The 18,545-nt window shown below is 47.1% G+C and overlaps 1 protein-coding gene across 2 annotated transcripts in view; it reads right to left on the bottom strand.

Moving 5' to 3' along the window:
* The window catches only part of ATG16L2 (autophagy related 16 like 2), a 65,749-nt gene that overhangs the window by 38,037 nt on the left and 9,167 nt on the right, over window positions 1–18,545 (bottom strand). The window lies entirely within an intron of this gene.

Below are 18,545 nucleotides of genomic sequence, written 5' to 3' on the forward strand. Positions count from 1 at the left end.
GAAGTGGAAGACAAAATAAATACATCCTGGAGAATCTATTTCTAGGAATCTACTGTTGGAAATGATGTGTGGGTGCATGTATTTTCCACTATTTTTTCTGTCAAAAATGTTCCACTTTTAGAAATGCATTGTTTAAGAAATTGAATAAAGACAATACAAGTCGAATTGGACAAATCTATCATCAAAATTGCAATTAACTTTTTCAGGGGACTATTTCCTTAGGAAGCACAGATATTTATGAACATTCCAGACATGCCAAAATCAGTTGGTTCCCAGTTTTCAGTACCTTCATTTCCCTCCCTTAAAACTGCAATGATGTAATGGACACGTATGCTACTGAGTTGACATGTTTTCAAATATTTACAAGTATTCCAATAAAAATAATTTTGAAGAATAGTTTTAGATTTGTTCAAATATAACCTCTAAGCACATTGTAATGATCCCCTGCCCCCAATATTTCGGTTCAGCTACTTTTCTGGAAAAATGCCCACAACTGTATTTGAAATGGACCTGACAGCACAGCGACCCTAACCCCGGACCCAGAGCTGGCTCCCAATTCTGGAGGGCCCTCAGGGAAGCCGCCGTCCATGGGCCCCTGCCCTCCGCGAGTCCCCCTCCTCACCGCCAAGGTCCCCCGCTGCGCTGGCTCCTTCTCTTCTTTCTCCTCACTGCTCCCACTTGCTCGCAATACAGACAGAGAGCCAGGGAGCAAGTTGGCCGTGGCGTCTCCTGCTCCTCCTTCTCACCACCTCCATTGTCTGGGCCAGAGAAAGAGACAGGTGAACAAGGAGGCTGCCATGGTGAAGAGGAGGAGCAACTCCAGGGGGCTCATGTCAGTGGGCCCTTGCTGGGGTGTGGGCCCTTGGCAGGTGCCCAACCATGCCTACTCTTGACAGTGGCCCTGGCCAGACTCCCTGACTTTGGGGTGGTTAGGACGAGGAGAGGAACTCGCCAGCAGCATGGCTCCATCCACCCCCACAGCCCATTTCCAATTCCACCTATGGGAAGCTTTGGGTAGAAAGCTGCTTCCATACACCAGCTCACAATTGGTAGCTGGCATTTGGCCCCCAAACCTGCATAATGTATGTATGTATGTATTTATTACATTTCTATCCCACCTTTCTTCCATCATGGAACTCAAGGGGACTACATGAGGTCCCCAGGTGGCCTCCCCTCCAAGCACCGACCGGACCCAGACCTGCTTAGCTTCAGCAAGGTGGCTGCCTCAGGTGCCTTCAGACCACGCCTGGGGCACCAGTTTGGGGAAGGCTGACGTAGGGAGAAGACAAAGCATGCGGAGGCCATGGCTCCTTCTCCTGTCGCTGCTTGCTCGCTCTGAGGGGTGGGCAATCAGGTGGAACTCGGGCAGAGGAGCAGAGCCTGGAGTCTCCAGGGTCAGGCAGGGGGCTCCTGACTCAGCCGGGGGCCTCAGCCTGATGATCCTGGCATCCAATGTTGGTCCCAAACTAGCAAGCTAGTTTCCTTCCCAACTTCTAACTATCCCTAATCTCCACACACTTCCCTCTTCCGGTTGCTCTCATCTATGCCCTCCAAAACCCCAAATTCTTGAAGAGCCTAGAAGCAGAACAAACCATGCAAAAAAGAAAGAAAATAAATGCATGCATGTTTCATTTGCATAAATCTGAGCTCCAGATATGGAAAGGACTCTTGAAGTGGCCTGGACAGGCCTCTTACAGCTGCTGTCCTAGGACAAGGCAACTGAGATCCCAGCACCAACATTGATGAACCACCATTCTGCGCCTTCCAGCAAAGCAGGGAGATGCCACCCAAACTGCCGGCCTCACACCAAATCAAAACACTCGAAGACAAAGCCACCGACACAACCCTGTCTAGAGCAGACCTGCTGGATGCCCTGATATGAGTAACTATATATTGTACAAAGGTGCCCAAGAATTAAGCTCTGGATCAGGAGCCCTTCCCCATGTGTCCCTGCCTTCGGAGGTGCCAGGTGGCATTCAGGGAGAAGGTCCTTTCAGTGGTGGGAGCCCATTTGTGGGAAGCCCTCCCCAGGGAGACCTGCCTGGTGACCTCATTACTGCGTTTTCAGGGCCAGGTGATGACTTGTTTGCCTGAGCATTTAGGAATGACTTTTAGGGTGCAATCTTATGCATGTTTAGACAGAAAAAAAAGTATCGCACCTCACAGCAAGCTGGGAGTTGTAGGACTATTTTCCATCTTAACATGCATAGGATTGCACCCTTATTAAATTCTGACCACCTAGTTTTACACTGGAAGGATTTAATCTATGGCATTATTTCCTGTTGCTTTTATATACCACCTTTTGTGTGTTTTAGATTTATTTTTGGCTGTTTCATTCTACTGCTTTTATGATTTTATTTTTAAGTACTGTTATTGTACATATGCTTTTAGTGTTTTCCACTGGGGAATTCTATACAAAATTAAAAAGCAATTTTGTAAGTTCTCTTAAATAAAGTATACTGAAGCATTTATAGTGGGGCTAACAAGTCTGGAAGCCACACTGTTTGCTCTGGAAGGGTTGGCTTCCAGTTTCTCCAATATGTGTCAAGCGGCTATGGTGATTCACTGGTGATCACGGTACACTTGGCACACGCACAAAGACCCTTGTATTACTTCCATCTCTTTGAGCAATGAGTTTTTGGCTCTGAGGATTAGTTCTGGGGTTGAGCCACAGCACAGATAAATGCATTTATCTCATCTCTATTCCGCCATCTTTCTAAGGAGCAAAGGGCAACTGACATTAAGTTAGCACTTCTTAACCTTCTTGATAATTCTGAGGCGTAGGTTAGGATGAGGGACAGCAACTAATCCAAAGTCACTCATAGAACAATCCTCAGAAGTAAACCCCACTGAGTTCAGTGAGATTTACTTGCAGGAAAGTGTGGGTTAGGATTGCAGCCTCAGTGAATTTCACAGCCGAACGACGATTCAAACTCGGAGCATCGGGGCTCATCACGGTCTGAGTTCACATTTTATCCAGGACATCTGATGTGCTACTTTCAACACATAAGCTTTGATCGCTGGCTTTTGGGACTGATCACTTGGGCTGGGATTGAGAGCCTGTCCCAAGACAGCAGGGTGTGTTTTTCAATTCTGTTATTAAGTTCCAATGTTATATTTATTATAAGCTATTGTTACCATTCCGCTTCATGGATCACTGCCTTGTTGTGGCGAAGGGGCTTGCATAACTCAGTGAAGCCATAAGCTATGCCGTGCAGGGCCACCCAAGACGGACAGGTCATGGCGGAGAGTTCTGACAAAGTGTAGTCCACTGGAGAAGGAAATGGCAACCCACTCCAGTATTCCATGAAAACCCCATGGAATGTATCACAAGGCTAAAAGAGATGACGCCGGAAGATGAGACCCTCAGGTCGGAAGGTGTCCAATATACTACTGGGGAAGAGCAGAAGGAATTTCCAAGTAGCGCCAGAAAGAGTGAAGCGACTGGGCCAAACCCGAAAGGACACTCAGCTGTGGATGTGTCTGGTGGTGCAAAGGAGATCCGATGCTGTAAAGAACAATATTGCTTAGGAACCTGGAATGTAAGATCAATGAATCAAGGTAAGCTGGAGGTGGTCAAACATGAGATGGCAAGATTGAACATCGACATCTTGGGAATCAGCGAACTAAAATGGACAGGCATGGGCAAATTTAATTCAGGTGACCATCATATCTACTACTGTGGGCAAGAATCCCTTAGAAGAAATGGAGTAGCACTCATAGTCAACAAAAGGGTGGGAAAAGCAGTACTGGGGTTCAATCTTAAAAACGATAGAATGATCTCAGTACGAATCCAAGGCAAACCATTCAACATCACAGTAATTCAAGTCTATGCCCCAACCACTGAGGCCGAAGAAGCTGAGGTTGATCGGTTCTATGAAGACCTACAACACCTTGTAGAACTAACACCAAAAAAAGATGTCCTCTTCATCATAGGGGATTGGAATGCTAAAGTAGGAAGTCAAGAAATCACTGGGATAACAGGCAAGCATGGCCTTGGTGTACAAAATGAAGCAGGACAAAAGCTAATAGAGTTTTGCCAAGAGAACACGCTGACCATAGCAAACACTCTTTTCCAACAGCACAAGAGGCGACTCTACACATGGACATCACCAGATGGTCAATATTGAAATCAGATTGATTATGTCCTTTGCAGTCAAAGATGGAGAAGTTCTATACAGTCAGTCAAAACAAGACCTGGAGCTGACTGTGGCTCAGATCATGAGCTTCTTATTGCAAAATTTCGGCTTAAATTGAAGAACATAGGGAAAACCACTAAACCATTCAGGTATGACCTAAATCATATCCCTGATGAATATACAGTGGAGGTGAGGAATAGATTTCAGGGATTAGACCTGATAGACAGAGTGCCTGAGGAACTATGGACGGAGGTCCATAACATTGTTCAGGAGGCAGCAACGAAATCCATCCCAAAGAAAAAGACATGCAAGAAAGCCAAGTGGCTGTCTTTACAAGTAGCTGTCTTTACAAGGCTTTACAAGTAGCTGAAGAAAGAAGGGAAGCGAAAAGCAAGGGAGAAAGGGGAAGATATATCCAACTGAATGCAGAGTTCCAGAGAATAGCAAGGAGAGACAAGAAGGCCTTCTTAAATGAACAATGCAAAGAAATCGAGGAAAACAACAGAATGGGAAAGACTAGAGATCTCTTCAAGAAAATCGGAGATCTCAAGGGAACGTTTTATGCAAAGATGGGCATGATAAAGGACAAAGAAGGCAGGGACCTCACAGAAGCAGATGAGATTAAGAAGAGGTGGAAAGAATACACAGAAGAACTATACACAAAAGATCTTAATGTCCCTGATAGCCATGATAGTGCGGTCACTGAACTTGAGCCGGACATCCTAGAGAGTGAAGTCAAGTGGGCCTTAGGAAGCATGACTAACAACAAAGCTAGTGGAGATGACAGTATTCCAGCTGAGCTATTTAAAATCCGAAAAGATGATGCTGTTAAAGTGCTGCATTCAATATGCCAACAAATTTGGAACATTCAACAATGGCCGCAAGACTGGAAAAGGTCAGTTTACATTCCAATTCCAAAGAAGGGCAACGCCAAAGAGTGTTCAAACTACCGCACAATTGCGCTCATTTCACATGCCAGCAAGGTGATGCTCAAAATCCTACAAGCTAGGCTTCAGCAGTATGCGAACCGAGAAGTACCGGAAGTACAAGCTGGGTTTCGAAGAGGCAGAGGAACTAGAGATCAAATCGCCAACATTCGCTGCATCATGGAGAAAGCAAGAGAATTCCAGAAAAACGTCTATTTGTGCTTCATTGACTACGCGAAAGCCTTTGATTGTGTGGATCACAACAAACTGTGGCAAATTCTGAAAGTGATGGGAGTACCAGACCACCTTACCTGTCTCCTGAGAAACCTGTACGAGGGTCAAGAAGCAACAGTAAGAACCAGACATGGAACAACCGAGTGGTTCAAAATTGGGAAAGGAGTACGTTGTTGTTGTTCAGTCGTTCAGTCATGTCCGACTCTTCGTGACCACATGGACCATAGCACGCCAGGCCTTCCTGTCCTGCGCTCTCTCCCGGAGCGTGCTCAAGTTCATATTCATTGCATCCGTGATGCTATCTAGCCATCTCATCCTCTGCCGTCCCCTTCTCCTTTTGCCTTCAGTCTTTCCCAGCATCAGGGTCTTTTCCAGGGGCTGCATATTGTCACCCTGCTTATTTAACTTACATGCAGAGTACATCATGAGAAATGACGGGTTGGATGAATCAGAGGTCGGAATTAAGATTGCTGGGAGAATTATCAACAACCTCCGATATGCAGACGACACCACCCTAATGGCAGAAAGCGAAGAGGAGCTAAACAGCCTCTTGTTGAGGGTGAAAGAGGAGAGTGCAACAGCTGGTTTGAAACTCAACATTAAAAAAACGAAGATCATGGCATCTGGCCCCATCACTTCCTGGCATATAGAAGGGGAAGAAATGGAAGCAGTGACAGATTTCACTTTCTTGGGCTCCAAGATCACCGCAGACGGTGACTGCAGCCATGAAATTAAAAGACGCTTGCTCCTTGGGAGGAAAGCTATGGCCAACCTAGACAGCATAGTAAGAAGCAGAGACATCACCTTGCCGACAAAGGTCCGTCTAATCAAAGCTATGGTTTTCCCAGTAGTAATGTATGGCTGTGAGAGCTGGACTATAAGGAAGGCTGAGTGCCGAAGAATTGATGCTTTCGAACTGTGGTGCTGGAGAAGACTCTTACGAGTCCCCTGGACTGCAAGGAGGTCAAATCAGTCCATCCTAAAGGAAATCAACCCTGAGTGCTCATTGGAAGGACAGATACTGAAGCTGAAGCTCCAATATTTTGGCCACCTTATGCGAAGAGAAAACTCTCTGGAAAAGACCCTGATGCTGGGAAAGACTGAAGGCAAAAGGAGAAGGGGACGGCAGAGGATGAGATGGCTAGATAGCATCACCGATGCAATGAATATGAACTTGAGCACGCTCCGGGAGAGAGCGCAGGACAGGAAGGCCTGGCATGCTATGGTCCATGGGGTCACGAAGAGTCGGACAAGACTGAACGACTGAACAACAACAATTGTTACCATTGATTGGATATCAGCTTGGGGAAAGAAATATACATAATTAGCTCTACAGACGAGCAGGCAGAATGTCCCCTCGTATTTTTATTTCCCAGGAATGAGAGATGGCAATCCTGTGGCAATACATGGAAGTATAATCAGTAATTTTAGGGCAGCTCAGGCTTTAACAGCTGCAGTTGCCATGACACATGCACCCCTCCCAAATCTAGCAGAAGCCTGAGCAGGCTGCAATGCATTCATGCTTTTCAAACTGGTTACCATGGCTATGAAGCCACACAGAACCCTGCAGGCTTGTAAAAGGAATGGCAGAAGCGTTTTGTAGTGAAGGCAGAAGCCGGTGACCGGATGCTTCTGTTCTGCCAGTCAGTGGCACCTGGCTTTTGGAGAGGGAAGGGGAATTTAGGAGAACAGTGGTGTGGAAAGAATCCTTTAACCTCACCCCTAATGCGTTATGTGTACCCTAGAATGGCAACGCAGTTAAAAGAGTGCCATTGACATCTGCATATATGTTCAGCAGAAAGGTGTTCAACATAGGTGTTCAACGGATGCTTGTGCCTGTATTAATTATGAACCAGAATTGCTCCATGTTGTACGCTGGCCCACCTTGTCGTTGGCACCACAGTCTCTGAGAAGCAGATTACAGCCTGTCAGCAGTTTCCCTGGGAAGTGTGAGAGAGGATGGGTTCCTCCCCAGGCCATGAGCTGATAACATTGTACTTTGTGCAGTAACTGAGTGTCAGTAGCTGGCAAGCGTCCATCCTGTCCAAGGAAGGAACATTCAGCCCCTTTTTCAGATAACAGACTGTGTGAACGCCTCCAAGTAATGTAGCTACTAGGGCATGGCTAGAGTTCTTCCCTATACGTAACGTAACGTATTTCTCTGTATAAAAGTTTACCCCACTGAATAGTTGGGGCTCTCTGCCCCTTTGCTGACAGAGTGCCTGTGAGCCCCACAATAAACAGCTGTCTTGATCCAGAAGTCTTACCCGTGTTTACTGTGATCCATTGTCTGGCTAGACAATGAACATGTGAGCGAGTTCCGCTCATACCACAGTAGTTAGAGTGCTGGACTGGGATTTGGGAGATCTGGGTCCCCACTCAGTCATGAAGCTCACTGGGTGACTTTGGGCCAGTCACTGACTCTCAGCCTTGCCTACCTCACAGGATTGTTGCGAGGATAAGAAGGAAGAGGAGAACCATGCATGCTGCCTTGGGCTCCTTGCAAGAGGAAAAAAGCAAGATATAAATGTAAAAATAAATTAAATTAATAAAAATAAAATTTAGCACATTGAAAAAAATGAACACACACGCTCACCCCAGAAACGTTTAAACAGTGATCTGAGATCAAGTTTGCATCACACAGAGAACTAGCTGCACGTTCTAGCAAAATGAGCTGGATGCAGCTAGGGCGGGCACCTGCGACTCGGCCAGCCCTAACAGAAGCGAACAGGATGGGGCCTGAAGTGGCTCGGGACAGCTGGCTTCCCAGCACCACCAGGCCCTCTCTGCAGCCTCACGGGGCACAAAGGCAGCCAAGGAGAGGCAGGCTGGAGAGGGGGCAGCGGCTGGCGCAGGCTGGAGCCGGGGCTGCAGTCGAAGTCCAGGCCCTGGCCTGACAAGCTTCCTCCCTCTGGGCTGACCAGCAGCCCTCTGGCAAGCCAGACACAGGCCGTCTCCCTGGCGAGGGAGAACTGGAGGCCGAGGTGAGCAATCCAGCCGGCCAGAGGCTGCAGGTGCCACTGCTGTACAAAGTAAGGTGAGGGGAAGCAATCCGGTAAAGTGGGTGCAGAACCTCAGGCGCAGGGGCCCAATCCAGCCCGCCTTCCTGGCGTCCCCAGATGGCCGCGCCCTTTCCCCCAGTCCCCCAGCGTTTGGCGGTTTCCCGGCTTTTGTGCAGTCCCCCCCCCCCAAAGGTTGAAATGCCTCTCTGAAGGCTCAGCTACTGGAAGGAAGAGCTTGAAGCAAAGACATGCGGGGCGTTTTTGCCCTGCCCGCCTCTGGAGCACCCCCCCCAGAATTTCTCCGAAATTGAATTTGGCCCTCAGGCTGAAAGAGGTTCAAACCCCTGATATAAAACCAGAGGAAAACCTACCAGAAACCTTAGCTGCTGTGGTGAGCCAGGCTCCTCGTATCTGAAAGCCCCCCCCCCCCCAGCCCCTCTCTCGAGTCTCTGCTGGAAGAGGAGTTGGGGCTTCAGCTCGGAGGCCTTTAGAAGCAGCAAGGTTTCACATCTAGCTGCCGACATTGCTGAGCAAACATAAGCCTTCTTATCCATCAGGGATGCCCGCTAAATGGAGACGGTACCATGTATGTCCCTCTGTGTTCAAACTTGTACCCATTTCATTGTCATTTATATTGTTCTAAAAAATACCTTCAGTATAATTTTTGCATTAAAAAAATCTGAGTCCTACCCAAATCATTCAGGGGAAAAAATCAACAAATAAATATTGCTACATCAGCCATATCAATTACATGGTTAATTTAATCAAGAGCTTATTAACATCACACCCAATTCCAATAACAATCAAGAGCATCCTAAAATCTCAGATGTCCAATAACCCATTATAATTTCTACCTGAATATAACTGACAACTAGAGGAGAATTGCCATCTACGTTAACTGCTGTTCCAGTGTCTTTCTACTGAACCATAAATTGTGGGACTCAGCATAAATATGGCAAAGAAGTAAACCTCAGCAGTGTGATATGAAAAACTGGCAGGATTTGGGCCAGCTCATGCAGGCGGAAGCGGTTCTGAATGTGTATCGGTTTCCACCACTTCATTTTCATACTGTTTTGGGCTTGCTCAGAGGTTGGCTTTATGACATTCCCTTGCTTTGTCCACATCTTCCGAGCAGCTCTTTCAAACTCTACAGATTGATACAGGCCCACAGAGTTAGGGGGAACAAGTCTGGAAGAAGCTGGCAGTACACGTTGCACAGACCTGTGTAGCTCAGCCAGATACAGGCCCACAGAGTTAGGGGGAACAATACCGGCACCTCACGTCAGTCAGCTGATCCCGACTGCGATGAACACAAGGGTCGTGCAAGATCAAAGCGGGGTCCCATCTGATTCTGTTAGTGGCCAACCAGCTCTCCATGGGAAACCCAGAATCATCCTCCCGCCCATGATCCCTAGCAACTGGTGTACTTAGGCATACTGCCTCTGGTACTGGAAGTATCATAGAGCCATCAGGACTAATAGCCACTGAAAGCCTTCTCCTCCATGAATTTGCCCAACCCCCTTTTAAAGCCATCCCAAGTGGTGGCCATCACTACATCTCGTGGGAGTGAATTCCATAGTTCAAATCTGTGCTGCGTGAATCATAGAGTCATAGAACAATAGGGTTGGAAGGGGCCTACAAGACCATTGAGTCCAACCTCTGTTCAGTGCAGGAATCCAAGTCAGAGCATCCACAACAGATGGCTGTCCAGCCTCGTCTTGAATGCCTCCAGTGTGGGAGAGCCCACCACCTCCCTAGGTCATGGGTTCCATTGTGGTATTGCTCTAACAGCCAGGAAGTTTCTCCTGATGTTCAGCCAGAATCTGACTTCCTCTAACTTGAGCCCACTATTCCATGTCCTGCACTCTGGGATGATCGAGAAGAGATCCTGGCCTTCCTCTCTGTAACAACCTTCAAGTACTTGAAGAGCGCTATCCTATCTCCCCTTGGTCTTCTCTTCTCAAGGCTAAACATGCCCAGTTCTTTCAGTCTCTCTTCATAGGGCTTTGTTTCCAGTCCCCTGATCATCTTTGTTGCCCTTCTCTGAACCCCCTCCACTTTGTCTGCATCCTTCTTAAAGTGTGGTGCCCAGAACTGGACACAGTACTCCACATGAGGCCTAACCAGTGCTGAGTAGAGGGGAACTAGTACTTCCCAGGATTTGGAAGCCTTGCTTCTATTAATGCAGCCCAAAAGAGCCTTTGCCTTTTTTGCAGCCACATCACATTGTTGGCTCATATTCAGCTTGTGATCGACAACAATTCCAAGATCCTTTTTGCTTGTAGTGTTGTTGAGCCACGTATCCCCCATCTTGTAACTGTGCATTTGGTTTCTTTCCTAGGTGCAGAACTTGGCATTTATCCCTGTTACATTTCATTCTGTTGTTTTCTGCCCAGCGCTCCAGCCTATCAAGATCACTTTGAATTTTGTTTCTGTCTTCCAAAGTATTAGCTATCCTGCCAAATTTCGTGTCATCTGCAAATTTGATCAGCATTCCCTGCACCTCCTCCTCCAAGTCATTCATTAAAATGTGGAAGAGCCCTGGGCCCGGGACTGAGCCCTGCGGTACCCCGCTCGTTACCTCTCCCCAGTTTGAGAAGGTCCCATTGATAAGCAGTCTTTGAGTCTGATTCTGTAGCCAACTGTGGATCCACCGGATCGTTGTTTCATCCAGCCCACTTTGAGCTAGTTTGCTCATCAGGATATCATGGGGCACTTTGTCAAAAGCTTTGCTGAAGTCGAGGTATATTATGTTCACAGCATTCCCACAGTCCACAAGGGAGGTTCCCTGATCCAAAAATGAGATCAGATTCGTGTGGCAGGATTTTTTCTTGACAAATGCATGTTGGCTTTGAGTTATCACTGCATTGTTCTCAAGGCGGTTACAGATGGATTGCTTTATCATCTTCTCCAGAATTTTCCCAGGGATTGATGTCAGACTGACTGGTCTGTAGTTCCCAGGTTCCTCCTTTTGCCCTTTTTGAAGAGAGGGACAACATTAGCCCTCCTCCAGTCATCTGGCACTTCACCCGCCCTCCATGATTGCTCAAAGATAATAAACAGTGGCTCTGAGAGTTCTTGTGCCAGCTCCTGGGATGCAGTTCATCTGGCCCCAAAGGAAGAAGGACTTCCTTTGATCTCTCCTGAATCTGCCACCACCCAGCTTCATGGGAGGACCCCTTTGGGTTCTAGTAATATGAGAGAGGGAGAAAAATGCCTCCCTATCCATTTTCTCCAGGCTGACCCCACACTCATAGTCCAAGGCAGCTTCCTATCGCTGCAATACCTCCCTCTGGCCATCTATACCAGGGGTGCTACAGGGAAGCAGAGGGGAGAAGAGCCACCATGGGGAAAGGAAGAGCCTCTTGCCCGAGTCCCTGGTTTGTGGTCCCTGGTGCCTCTTTACACTTGGGTTCAAGCCCCTGCTCAGCCATTAAGCTTGCTGGGCAACCAGGGGTCAATCACTCTTGTACAGGGTTGCTGTGGGTCCAAAATGGCAAGAAAAGCCACATATGCTGTGCTAAGCTCCTTGGCAAAAGGGTGTGATAGAGATGGGATGAATAAAGATGATCTGCGATGTAAGAATTTGAATCTGTGCTAGTGATAGCAGGACACCAGACTGGGATGGTGCTATTAATTCAGATACAGTCAAATTATTATCATCCACTATCAACAAAGCACATGGTGGTATCAGGAATAGCACAAGCAAAAAAGGCAGCTCACTGCTCCAAAGGGCTTACGGCCCACTTCAGTGGCGGCAGAGAAAACCATAAAGGAAAGGGAGGGGAGAAGGAGGTGCACCGGAAGCATTCGAAGGGTGAGACTGAGGGCCGCGGCTGGGGAGAGCAGTCCTTGGCCAATACTGCCCAGCTGCCCCCACCCCTCCAGGGGGATCAGCACACCGAAACACAACAACCCAGAGCTTTTTGCTTTCTTTTCACAGCATGTCCTTTTGCAGAGTTTAATTTTTAATATGCTCTCTTCCCTGAACTACTAGTTTGTAAGCAGTACAAATCAGCGATGCTTTGAATTGGCAGGAAAAGAAAGAGGCTCTCACTGGCCTGTTCATCAGTGGCGGGTGGGGTGGGGTGGAATATCATTTTGATGAGGGTGGAGCGGGGGTCCTTAAATTAATTGCTGTTGTCAATGTTTAAAATCGTGCAGAAGAGCTGAGGTGGGGGGAGAGGGGAGAAAACATGCCAAGCCTAGTCAAAGTGTGGGTCCTATCTAGAAAAGACTGAACAAGTGAAACTGTTAATTTTTCTCCTTCCCTTACACCTGGGACCCATCCTGGACCCAAACTCACAACATGGGACTCCTTTAAATGTTCAGCCAAAGCTCTCCAAACCGGCTTGAAGTAAAGACCAATACGAAATACAATGAAACCACTGTATCATAAAATAAGCTGTGCTGCAGAACCACCACAAAATCCACAGGCAACCAACCACCCCCACATCTGCATCGTACCAGAACTGAGCAAGAATGTTCCTCAGTTTCCTTGAAAGAGAGCAAAACGCCCTCCAGACAGGACAGTCTCTGTCAGCCTACAGAAGACAGAGAGGAGCTGGCCCAGTACGGTTCTGCGGGAGGAAGGTTCCATGCCAAGCAGCCACTGCTGGAAAATCCCCCTGCAAACGGGGGGCGGGAGGCTTGCAACAGCGCCTCTCCGGAGGACCTTTGCACATGGGGAGGAACACATAGGAGGGGATCGGGGCCCTCTAGGCCATTTACAATCAAAGACCAGCAGTCAAGGTGAGGTCAGACAAATGCAAGAATTAACTCCTTCTTTGTCAGGTGATGCAGTAACACGGGAATTGTCAACAAAAAATTCTAGAGTTCCATAATCATCCTGTAACACAAGAAGTTCGATGTTATCTATATGAAAATGTACCGCCTGTGAGCCTCCACAGCAGAGGGCAACCTTTTTTTTATCACAGGCAAGATAATAACAGGCGCGGCAACATCACAGTAAAAACAAAGAAACCGGGAGGAGCGGAGGGAACCGGTGGGATGCAGCCATCTCTGGATATGAACTCCACAGGAAGGAGGGGGAAGGGCGTACCAGGGGGGTGTTGTCCTGTGCGTCACAAAGGGCATAGCGTCGAGCGGACTGGAACACCTAGAAGACAAGCGCTGTGGGTGGCAATACCAGGCTCCAAAGCTAATTTGGTGCTGGGAACATGCTATCGTCCCCCAGACCAGAATGCTCAGAGTGACCTTGAGATGGAAAACAAAATCAGGGAGGCCTCCAAACAAGGAAGTGTTGTAATAATGGGCGACTTCAGTTACCCCCCCCACACACACACACACACTGATGGGAGAAATGCACATTCCAGCCATGACAAAGAGGTTAAATTTCTCAATGCCCTAAACGATGGTGCCCTAGAACAGTTGGTCATGGAACTGACCAGAGGGGAGGTGACCCTGGATTTAATCCTAAGTGGTGTTGCCCAGGACCGAGCACGAGACGCAAGTGTTGCTGAACCACTTGGAAACAGTGATCACAGTGCTATCAGGTTTAATATATATTTAAGCAGAAAAGTGCCCAGGAAGTCCAGCACAGTCGCATTTGACTTCAAAAGAGGAAACTTCTCAAAAATGAGGGAACTGGTGAAAAGCAAGTTAAAAGGGGGAGCCAAGAGGATTCAGTCCCTTCAGAATGCTTGGAGGTTACTCAAAACCACAATAACAGAAGCCCAGCTAAAATGTATACCACAGGTTAGGAGAGGCAGCACCAAGTCCAAGAGGCTGCTGACATGGTTAATGAGCAGTGTTAATGGGGCTATTCGAGAAAAGAGAGCTTCCTTCAGAAAATGGAAGCCCTGACTTGACCAAGTGAGGAAAACAAAAGGCAGCACAAGCTCACACAAAGGCGATGCAAGCAGACAATAAGAGATGCAAACAAGCATTTTGAGGAGCATATCGCTAAGTCAAGGTCAACAAAAAAGAATTCTTTAAATATATCAGAAGCAGGAAACCAGCTAGGGAGGCAGCTGGAGTGTTGGATGACAATGGAGTTAAAGGAGTACTGAAGGAGGAGGAGGAGATTGCAGAGAGGCTGAATGAATTCTTCTCATCCGTCTTCACTGCAGAAGATATAGGACAGATACCTGTGCCTGAAGTGATGTTTTCAGGAAGGGAGTCTGAGGAACTGAGGCAAATAGTGGTAACAAAAGAAGATGTTCTCAACCTTATTGATAAATTGAACACAAATAAATCACCAGGCCCAGATGGTATCCATCCTAGAATTCTCAGAGAACTCAAATATGAAATTGCTGATCTTCTAACCAAAATATGCAACATGTCCCTAAGATCAGCCTCTATACCAGAGGACTGGAAGATGGCCAACCTAACACCAATTTTCAAAAAGGGATCCGGGGGGGGGGGGATCTGGGATATTACAGGCTGGTTAGCTTAACATCTGTTCTGGGTAAATTGGTTGAAGGCATTATTAAAGATAAATTAGTAAGCAGATAGAAGGACAAGCCCTGCTGAAAAAGAATCAACATGGCTTCCACAAAGGTAAGTCCTGTCTCACTAACTTTTAGAGTTCTTTGAGAGTGTCAATAAACATGTAGACAGGGGTGATCTGGTAGACATTGTTTACTTGGACTTCCAAAAGGCTTTTGACAAAGTTCCTCACCAAAGACTCCTGAGAAAACTTGGCAGTCACAGAATAAGAGGGCAGGTCCTCTTATGGACCAGTAACTGGTTAAACAACAGAAAGCAGAGAGTGGGAATAATTGGTAAATTCTCCCAGTGGAGGGAAGTAAATAGTGGGGTCCCACAGGGATCTGTATTAGGAGCAATGCTTTTCAACCTGCTCATAAATGATCTGGAATTAGTGAGCAGTGAAGTAGTCAAGTTTGCTGATGACACCAAATTATTTAGGGTGGTTCAAACAAAAAGGGATTGTGAAGAACTCCAAAAGGATCTCTCCAAACTGGGAGAATGGGCATCTAAATAGCAAATGCAGTTCAATGTAAGCAAGTGTAAAGTGACGCACGTTGGGGCAAAAAATCCCAACTTCAAGTATAACCTGATGGGATCTGAGCTAGCAGTGACTGACCAGGAAAGAGATCTTAAGGTTGTGGTGGACAGCTCAATGAAGATGTCAACCCAGTGTGACCACTGTAAAAAGGCAAAATCCATGTCAGCCATAATTAGAAATGGATTTGAAAATAAAACTGCCAATATCACACTGCCCCTATACAAATCTATGGTGCAACCACACTTGGAATACTGTGTACAGTTCTGGTCACCACACCAAAAAAATGGTATTGTAGAGCTGGAAAAAGTGCAGAAAAGGGCAACTCAGATGATCAAGGGGCTGGAGCATCTCCCCTAAAAAAGGTTACAACAGTTGGGACTGTTTAGCTTGGAAAAAGGGGAGATGTGGATCTTCATGAATCACTGCCTTGTTGCGGCAAAGGGGCTTGCATAGCTCAGTGAAGCCATAAGCTATGCCGTGCAGGGCCACCCAAGACGGACAGGTCATGGCAGAGTTCTGACAAAATGTGGTCCACTGGAGAAGGAAATGGCAACCCACTCCAGTATTCTTGCCAAGAAAACCCCATGGAACATATCACAAGGCTAAAAGAGATGACGCTGGAAGATGAGCCCCTCAGGTCGGAAGGTGTCCAATATACTACTGGGGAAGAGCAGAGGGAATTTCCAAGTAGCGCCAGAAAGAGTGAAGCGGGTGGGCCAAAGCTGAAAGTAGGGATGTACAAAAGTCACTTACCTTTCGCGGATTATGTTTATGGGGGGGGGGAGGCGTTCTGTCCCTCACCCCGATCCTCCACCCCAGAATCCTTCGCAGCTGGCTGTGCTCCGCGGCAGCTCTGCAGAGCAGCCAGCCAGGCCAGAGCCGTCCGCAGCCGGATTTCCGGCCACGGAGGGCTCTGGGGGAAAAAAAACAAAACCCGTGTACGCAAATGGCAGCAGCTATGGCCGCCGCCATTTGTGTTCCTTAGTTTGGGCCATCTTAGCCTACATAAATATTTACATAGACTAAGACGGCGAAAATAAGGGGAATGCAAATAGCATAGCTGACGCCTTTTTTTTTTTTTTTACCCAGTCGTTTTAGGCTACGTAAGTTTTTACGTAGCCTAAAACGTCTGGGTAAAAAAAACAAAAGTCGTACGCAAATGGTGGCGGCTGTAGCTGCCGCCATTTGCGTACGCCTTTTTTTTTTTTACCCAGATGTTTTAGGCTATGTAAAAACTTATGTAGCCTATCATGTCTCTGTAAAAAACAACAACACACACCTGCAAATGGTGGTGGCGGCAGCCGGTCGGAAGACCAGCCACCGCCGCTGGAGCCGCTGCCGCCCGGAAGATCCGCCCCAGGTAAGTCTCGTCCCGGGGGGGGGGGTGTCCGCAGGGGGGCGGGGGGGTGGCAGGCCGTTCCGCCACAGATTTCGGGGGGCGGAATTCTCTGCCATCCCTAGAAAAGACACTCAGCTGTGGATGTGTCTGGTGGTGAAAAGAAAGTCGATGCTGTAAAGAACAATATTGTTTAGGAACCTGGAATGTCAGATCAATGAATCAAGGCAAGCTGGAGGTGGTCAAACATGAGATGGCAAGACTGAACATCGAAATCTTGGGAATCAGCGAACTAAAATGGACAGGCATGGGCAAATTTAATTCAGGTGACCATCATATCTACTACTGTGGGCAAGAATCCCTTAGAAGAAATGGAGTAGCACTCATAGTCAACAAAAGGGTGGGAAAAGCAGTACTGGGGTACAATCTCAAAAACGATAGAATGATCTCAGTACGAATCCAAGGCAAACCAGTCAACATCACAGTAATTCAAGTCTATGCCCTAACCACTGATGACGAAGAGGCTGAGGTTGATCGGTTCTATGAAGACTTACAACACCTTCTAGAACTAACACCCAAAAAAGATGTCCTCTTCATCATAGGGGATTGGAATGCTAAAGTAGGAAGTCAAGAAATCACTGGGATAACAGGCAGGCATGGCCTTGGTGTACAAAATGAAGCAGGACAAAAGCTAATAGAGTTTTGCCAGGAGAACACGCTGATCATAGCAAACACTCTTTTCCAACAGCACAAGAGGTGACTCTACACATGGACCTCACCAGATGGTCAATATTGAAACCAGATTGATTATGCAGCCAAAGATGGAGAAGCTCCATACAGTCAGTAAAAACAAGACCTGGAGCTGACTGTGGCTCAGATCATGAGCTTCTTGTTGCAAAATTTCGGCTTAAATTGAAGAACATAGGGAAAACCACTAAACCATTCAGGTATGACCCAAATCATATCCCTTATGAATATACAGTGGAGGTGAGGAATAGATTTCAGGGATTAGACCTGATAGACAGAGTGCCTGAGGAACTATGGACGGAGGTCCCTAACATTGTTCAGGAGGCAGCAACGAAATCCATCCCAAAGAAAAAGAAATGCAAGAAAGCAAAGTGGCTGTCTGATGAGGCTTTACAAGTAGCTCACGAAAGAAGGGAAGCGAAAAGCAAGGGAGAAAGCGGAAGATATACTCAACTGAATGTAGAGTTCCAGAGAATAGCAAGGAGAGACAAGAAGGCCTTCTTAAATGAACAATGCAAAGAAATCGAGGAAAACAACAGAATGGGAAAGACTAGAGATCTCTTCAAGAAAATCGGAGATCTCAAGGGAACGTTTTGTGCAAAGACGGGCATGATAAAGGACAAAGAAGGCAGGGACCTAACAGAAGCAGATGAGATTAAGAAGAGGTGGCAAGAATACACAGAAGAACTATACAGGAAAGATCTGAATGTCCCTGATAGCCATGATAGCGCGGTCACTGAACTTGAGCCGGACATCCTAGAGAGTGAAGTCAAGTGGGCCTTAGAAAGCATTAGTAACAACAAAGCTAGCGGAGATGACAGTATTCCAGCCGAGCTATTTAAAATCCTAAAAGATGATGCTGTTAAAGTGCTGCATTCAATATGCCAACAAATCTGGAAGACTCAACAGTGGCCACAAGACTGGAAAAGGTCAGTTTACATTCCAGTTCCAAAGGGCAATGCCAAAGAGTGTTCAAACTACCGCACAATTGCGCTCATTTCACATGCCAGCAAGGTGATGCTCAAAATCCTACAAGCTAGGCTTCAGCAGCATGTGAACCAAGAACTACCGGAAGTACAAGCTGGGTTTCGAAGAGGCAGAGGAACTAGAGATCAAATCGCCAACATTTGCTGCATCATGGAGAAAGCAAGAGAATTCCAGAAAAACGTC

Source organism: Heloderma suspectum, chromosome 3 (genome assembly GCF_057233095.1).
Source record: "Heloderma suspectum isolate Gila_16-S chromosome 3, 16-S_ref, whole genome shotgun sequence".
Taxonomy (NCBI): Eukaryota; Metazoa; Chordata; class Lepidosauria; order Squamata; family Helodermatidae; genus Heloderma; species Heloderma suspectum.